The sequence below is a fragment of the Pteropus medius genome, unplaced genomic scaffold, assembly GCF_902729225.1.
Source record: "Pteropus medius unplaced genomic scaffold, Ma_sr-lr_union100, whole genome shotgun sequence".
In the NCBI taxonomy this organism is placed as follows: domain Eukaryota; kingdom Metazoa; phylum Chordata; class Mammalia; order Chiroptera; family Pteropodidae; genus Pteropus; species Pteropus medius.
In genome coordinates this window covers 4,309,416-4,317,088 of record NW_024345481.1, presented here as the reverse complement: position 1 = coordinate 4,317,088, position 7,673 = coordinate 4,309,416, and the positions used below count along the sequence as shown (strand labels likewise).

General features: G+C 39.8%; 1 pseudogene; it reads right to left on the bottom strand.

Annotated features, from left to right (window-relative positions):
- Window positions 1-7,103: 7,103 nt before the first annotated feature.
- LOC120611473 (uncharacterized) lies at window positions 7,104-7,222 on the bottom strand (annotated as a pseudogene).
- Between the last annotated feature and the right edge of the window lie 451 nt (window positions 7,223-7,673).

Below are 7,673 nucleotides of genomic sequence, written 5' to 3'. Positions count from 1 at the left end.
TTAACATTCATANTCAGGATGTTTCAGATACTGGGACGAGCGGATGATAATTTTAAACAGCTATTAGGACTCTCCTCAATGACATAACATAAAATACGTTTTCAATGCATAAAACATAAGAAATCTCAGGAGAGAAATAGAAATGATTGAAGAAAAAACCAAATGAAATTCTGAAACTGAAAAATATATCTGAAATTGAAAAATTGGATAGACTTATCAGGCAAATGGAAAGGACAGAGGAAAAAGTAAGTATACTTCAAGAAAGATCAATAAAAATTATTCAGTGTGAGGAACAGAGGAAAAATGAAAAATATAAGATGATCAATGACACAATACAGAATAAGCAGGAAATATCTCACACCAGAATACATCATAGCCAAGCTGTTGAAAACCAAAAATAACTAGCAAATCTTGAAAGCAGTAAGAAAAAAAAAATGACACATTGCATTCTGGGAATAATGATTTAACTAACAAATGAATTCAGATCAGGAACTGTCCTGGCCAGAAGAGGGAAGCAGGAGGGTCTGAGTCCGAGAAGGTGATGTGACAACAGGAACAGAAGTTGTGATATTCAGCCACAAGCTGAGGACTGTGGGCGGCCTAGAAGCTGGAAACACAAGGAAATATATGCTCCCTAGAGTCTCCAGAAAGAACCAACCCTGCTGACGTCTAGACTGTAGCCAACTGAAACTAATTTGGGGCTGCTGACCTCCAGGACTGTAAGATAATAAACATGCTGTTCTACAGTTGCTAAATTTATGTTAATTTGTTACAGCATCCATAGGAAACTAATACAATAAATATTTTTAGAGGAAGAGAGACCTTGAAAATTTCTAAAACTTCGGGGATTACTTGCATAGACTGCCTAAAAACAAAAGCAAGTAACAAAAACCAAATCTGTGCTCTGCAGCACACTGGTAACTGACATGCCTCCCGTCTCGTTGTCATTGGTGGCTAGTGACTGCCACCAGCAAGTCTACCCCACAAGAGTTTTGTGCATGTGTGGCCTTAGAAACTCTTAGGTGTTGGCATTTGTATTCCTTTTCATATTTGTTCAGATTCATCTGATGACTTTTCTTCTTCTGACCTCAAGTATTATGCAAGAACTTGACCCATAATGTTGTGGAAAACACTGAAGTCAGCACCATGTCAGTGACTGCTCCCCACGCTATCCCAACCTGTCAGCACACCCGGCACACAGTGGACGCTCAATAAGTGGCTTCTGAATAAATGAACAGTGTGCGGCCCAGCCAGGAGCACCATGCTCTTGTCCTAACTCTTGCTTGGTGGCTATGGAAGGTAACAGCCCTTCAGTTCTCCCATTTCATTTCCTTTATTTGTCCAGTGAGGGCCTGGACGAGATGATCTATTTGATGTTTGTTCCAAGTTTCGGATTACTGTGAATTACAGCGTCATGCTTGCTCTTATTTACTGCTCACAGTCAGTGATGGATGCAAAAGATAGTGTCAAAAATCCTCCACCATTTTTGTCTGTGACCCTGCCTCAAATGCCCACTTTTTAAGTCAATGCAAATGTCACCTGCCTCAAAGCCTCCTGGACATCCTCCAAGAAACTTTCTTTGCAGGACTTGGATGAGCAGCACAAGGGGACTTCAGCTGTGGCTGCACCAAATGTGACAGGATCCTGACTGCTGCCATCCTAGACATCTGTCACAGACACTTAAAGGTGCCAAGTGCCCAGAAAAATGTAAAGTCAAAAGCATGTGAGGCTTTGTCAAGCATGGAGAGTAATTGCTAAGTGGGCAAGAACTTAGAGCCATGCTAAGCTCTCTACGCACAGAAGTAGCACTGTCATCATCCCCCTCGATACAAGGGAAACCAAGATCACAGAGGCTAAGTAATTTGTCCCAAGGTCACATAACTATTGAGAGGCAGGGCCGGGATTTGCCCCCAGCAGGCTGGTTCCAGAAGCCCCCTCTCTGTACTGCCTCCCAATGAGCAGGGCAATGACAATCAGTTACTATCTACTTAGGAAATAGGAAGCTCGCCTCCAGAAATCACGTTTACATGCCAGTTTCCAAGAGCCCCGACATTGCACGAAGAGAGAGGTATCAGCAGGTGGATTTTCAGATTAACGCTGCTGCTGACTACCTTTCCAGTCACAGTTTGACCATATAAAACCTCAGAAAGTTTGCATCATTTTAAAATAAAAAGTGACTGTATTCACATCTTTCACACAGGACTTAATTATAGAGCGAGTTCCATATAAATATAGAAAATGGAGTAACAGTTTACACGACACTGGAGTATTATAATTTTCCCAGAATGTCAAGAGAGAACAGTTTGGTTTATATATATGTATAATGTAAGTTCCTTTTTTTTTTTTTTTTTTTTTTAGCTTCCAATAAGTTGCTATGCTTGGATTTTTCCTATAGGTATTTACAAACAAACAAATATGCCCCTAATTCTGACAAAAATTTATCACTTAAAATTTTCTGAAGATTTAGCTGACCATTCTTCAATTAATATAGGCAACAAAAGATCCCTGGACGCGTCTATCAATTTGTGATCACTTTTTGAAAATTTTATTTCCTCTGTTATTTAAGAAATTAGAAAATTTTAATTAAAAAGATTTTTTAAGCTATGTATAGCTCCTTACAAACAAACTATACAAAGGACTCATAATACACAAATTTGTTGTTTCAAATAGTTTTTACTTCTTGTGTAGTAGCTGCTAAAATTATTTCTAACAAAACCACAGATAAGTGAAATATTTATAATAGCATACTTATTATAAATTATACAATAATTTTAGTAGATTCAGGGATTATGGTGTTTTAATTGTTTCAATATCGTTTATGTATAAAGTATTAGGCATTGCCTGAGTAATGCTTATTAAATTCTTAAAGAATCATGCATTTCTTTCTCCCGGGGGTGTGTCAGCCAACGCATTTCCATCGGACCCCCTCAGCCAGCCCATTCTTCCTATATCTGAAAAGTGGGTCCCCTGCAAAATTGTATTGTTTGGTCAGTGTTCTAGGTTTTTTTTCAATGAGATAACTGCCTTATATTAAATGTAATTTTTATATATTGTGTATATGTATCCTTCACAGGGAATCTATTTTAATCCAAGATCATTCTTTAATCTTTGCATCAAGAAGATTTTCACCACAATATTTTGAATCATCTTTTTATTTTTTGGATGGGAGAAGAAAAGATAAATAGAAATGCGAACATTTCTATTTTGTGGGTGATTTATTTCTTCAATTTATAGGTTATTTATTAAACCCTTTTTTAACACTGTCGTTATCGTTTGTGAGTCAGAAAAATCATAAACCACTATCTACTCCTTCCAGAATAAAAAAAACCCAACATTTTGAAAAGATAGCATTCAATAAGAAAAGGCTCACGGTATCGCCTGTCAAACACGGCAGTCTATTGGGACGATGCCTCGCCTCGGAAGGCAGAACCTAGAATGCATGTCTGTGCCTTGGGGAGGAAGCACGGCCTGGTCTTCATCCTCGGTCACTGCTTCATTCAACAAATACTTCTTTAGTACCTACTGTGTGTCAGGCTCTGTCTTTGTGACCAGGAACACGACTGGTGGACAAACGGATACATTTGCTGCCCTGACTTTTGCATCTCCTGGAAATGAATAAATAAAACCCTGCCTGCCTTCAACTGGCAAACTTCGTCAACCCCATTATGATCATTTTAAGATACACCTAAAAGAATTTTTTTTAATAACACTTCTACGATGAATATACATTGTGATTCAGCCAGTCGGGGGAGGGGCCTGGCTACCTTTTTTTTAAAAGCTCCCAGGTTAGTGGAATGTGCAGCTACATAACGCAGTTAAAAAGCTGAAAACTTCTGAGCATATTTACTTCTCTGGGGTCTTTCATAAAAGATGGTTTCTTTATTCTCATTTGACCCAGAATATACTTCCCAATGTTACGGAAAACGTGGAACTGGGCCGGGGTGGATTCGGAGCCGCTACCGGCCCAGGGCGATTCCCGCAGCTCTCCCAGCTCCCAGGGAACAGAGGCCGAGGGAGTCTGGGCCGAATCCACCACCCTCCCTAACCCCCTCGCCTTCCCCAGCGTCTGCCTCTGCTACAGAAAGGGCTCAGAAGCATGGATGAGAGTCCGTGCCCCCTGGGGGAAAATGCCCAAAATGTGTCATATATAATTAAAACAACTATAACCAAATCATATCTCATTGACTTTGATGAATGGTAAAAACAATTTTACAACATTATATAAAAAGAATCCATCCCTTTTGTTCTGAGATTTAGGAGATATCTCCATATTAAGAATATAGTCATAGATTTATTTTCAGGTAATATTGGCCGAAGCAAATATTGCACTGTTAAAATAATATATAATAAAAATCAATGAAGTATCAAAGCTTCAAGTTTTAAATGAGTTGTATGTTTTAATTGATGAGTTTTTTAGATGTGTATATATACATATATACATATATATGTATATATACATAATTTCTACAATGCTTATTATATTTCATAACTTGCTTTGGTTGAAAATGTAATTTTAATAAAAGGTAGTTTGCGAGCTTCTAAGTTGCTAATGCACCAAAATTTCAATGAATCTGACGAGGCGGAAAGGCTCACAGAGTGTGTAGTATGGTCTGACCAGACCTGGCATTTAGCTAATTGACTGAAAGTCTCATATCATGTTCTTTCAAAATTATTTTTGCAAATACCAAGTCGTACTCAATGCAGAATACAGTACTACTTTAAAAGACAGAATATCTAGAGCTTCCAAATTAAGCAAAACGTAGTAGATATTTTAAATTGCTGTCTGTAGGAACAATGGGGAGGATATGCATTAATAAAAACCACTCTTCCCTCTATAACCTGTTTGAAATTTGTCAGAAACCCCTAACAAATTTCTTTTCTCCACGTATTCATTCCTTCGGCAATCTCTCGGGCTTCAGGTAGTTCTCAGACCGAAGAATCAATATTAAGAGATTGCATTTCTCGGGCTCCTAGGCTTTTGAGATACAGAGATGAACATGACAGACAGGGTCCCCGCCTCTCCAGAGCTTAGACTACTGGAACCGGAAGTCGCGCCTCCAACTACAGTTTGCTTTGCCGGGGAACAAAGCACGCCCAGGAAGTGCACGAACACCATGCCCAGGGGTGGGCGTGGGTGGGGATTTAGCCAACGTCCAGAGTTATGAACTGAGTTTACAGTGGTAGAGAGATTGAATTCGGTAGTAATCTTAAAGTACGTCCATCTGGAGGCAAAAGAAAAAAAAATGGAAAGACTGTAAACTTCAGATTATGCTGTTTAAATACCTAACACTAGCATTTACCAATCAGTGTGCTTAGTTCTTTGAAGCGTGGGACCGTTTAGTACATATGTAGATCTTGAAGTGTAGAAATACTGTGGCCGTAGGTCTCGTTCCCCACAAACCTGTCCCTCCCCAGGGCCAGCATAAGGAGCCATTGTATTTCATTGGTGTTCCTTTATCGGCTTCAGGTAGTTCTCAGAACTTATCGGCTTCAGGTAGTTCTCAGACCGAAGAATCAATATTAAGAGACACTGTAAACCCGCACCAAAACTCCCTGGGGACAGGGTGCTCCCATCAGCACATCAATAGGTCAGCTCAGCAGGGTCTGGAGGCAGAACAGTAAGGCTGAAGCTGGAAGCCGCTCAATGCTGAACCCCTTTTCTGAGCCTCTGAGATTCTGGGAAAGAGCCTCGGACAATTTGCTCAATTGAATTCAATTTCATCTACAGAGCAAGGTTAACAAAAGAACCAGTGTAAGTTACCGGCTTTGTCACAAAGAGTACAGAGGGCCGAGGGTGTTAGCCAAAGGGGCCAGGGCACAGACACCAGGATCACAGACAACAGAGCCGACTGCTGCTGCCACGTAAATCTTTGGGACCAAGGATTCTGAAATGATGTCATAACGCTCTGATAATATTTGAGTCTCTACAGATTTAAAAATAATAGGATCGACTTTACTGAATTACCAACAAAACGGTCTAATTCGTAACTCTGTTTTATAGCAATTTTGTAAATGTACCATTAAAAAAAGAAGTGCGAATTCTTCGTGTTTCCAGTTCTGAATAAAAATAGTCAATAGATTTTGGTTAAAAAAAAAAAAAGTTGTCGGTCTAGCATACTTAACTGAAACCCAAAATAAATTGCCAAAAATATAAATGAGGTATGCAGTTTGTTCTCAAGACTTGAGGTTCGAACACTGCCAGCCCCCTGCCCTTGCCCTGTCATTCCTGGCAAGGCACATTCCGGGGGCAATGACATCCCGAGAGGGCTGGAGGGCTCTGAATGCTCTGCAGAAAAACCTCATTTTGTCATTCTGGATCGTCGATGCACAGTGTTATTGACTAGAATCAACTATTACAGAGGAAGGAAGACTAACAACAAGGATTACGTGCATTCCAAGACCACATTCTCCGCTGTGGGATCAGACAACATGACAAGGTATTTGAAGCATTTTATACTGTAGAGACGATGTACTTCTGAAAGAATACTCAAGTAAGAGTAATTTTTTTTCTCCTGGCTTACAATGCATCTAAGGCTGCTAAAGTTCTAGAAGAAAATACTCTTATCGGATAACGAAGTCATCGTGGGTTTTCTGCTTCCGAGAAAAGTGAAAAGATAGTCCACACTTGAGTAATGCAATTCCAGTGTGCAGACAAAGCCGCTGATTTATGTACATTTATCATCTAGGTGGTAGCAGTCAAATAAAACGAGCTCGCTACTCATGAAGAAGATTTCACTTGAATTTTAAGTTTCAGAAACTCAGATTTCATATATGTACTAGTTTTTCATTGTTTTCGTATGCACTATTACTTTTCTAATTGCATTTTTAGGCCCTTGCAGCCTAAGCAATTTAGGTGAGATCAATAATCATTAAAAAATAGTGGTAAAGTTTCCATTTCTAACAAAATTGAGTTATCTTTGGACCAACACTCCTACCAAGAACACTTAGAAAACCCAACAGAATGTAACAACCATGAGTTAAAGGGTATCAGAGGTCTCCCAAAGGAGTGGGTGTCTATTTTTTTTTAGGGGAGGCAACCCTTGGTTGACCTCACAGATTGCAAAGACTTTGTCAATTTACAATCCCTTATTTTTTATTTTTTACACCTACAGCACCTGGCCTTCCTAAGTGATCTCCCATACAAGTACTAACCAGGCCTGACCCTGCTTAGCTTCTGAGATCAGATGGGATCGGGCTTGTTCAGGGTGACATGGCTGTAGACAGGAGTGGGTATCTTAAGAGATAAGTAAGAGATACGAAAGAGGTGGGAGATGAGGAGAAGTAAGCCCAGCATCTGGGGCTACTTCTCCCCATGAGGGACTCTAGTAAATTCAGAAAGCAAAAGCAGTAGCCGACAGGTTAAGAAGCTGAGCTGAGCTTTTGATCACTCCAAAGACTGGGAAAACGAAGCTTGTACTTCTGAGTCTACCAGGAGGAAGAGCCCCTGTCAACACCTAGGTTTTTGGTTGGGCCCCCAAGTGCTAAATCCTTAGAATAAGATAAACCATAAATTGATGAGTTCCAAAAAGACTGAAACCCCAATATGAATTACCTGAATCTCTGACAAAAATTGGGTTATCTATCCCTAGCCCAGCTGTCTGCCCAAAAGCAAAAGTAAATCTTCTCTGGAGAAAGATAACATCATGCAGAGCCTCAAATTAGCACCAAAAATT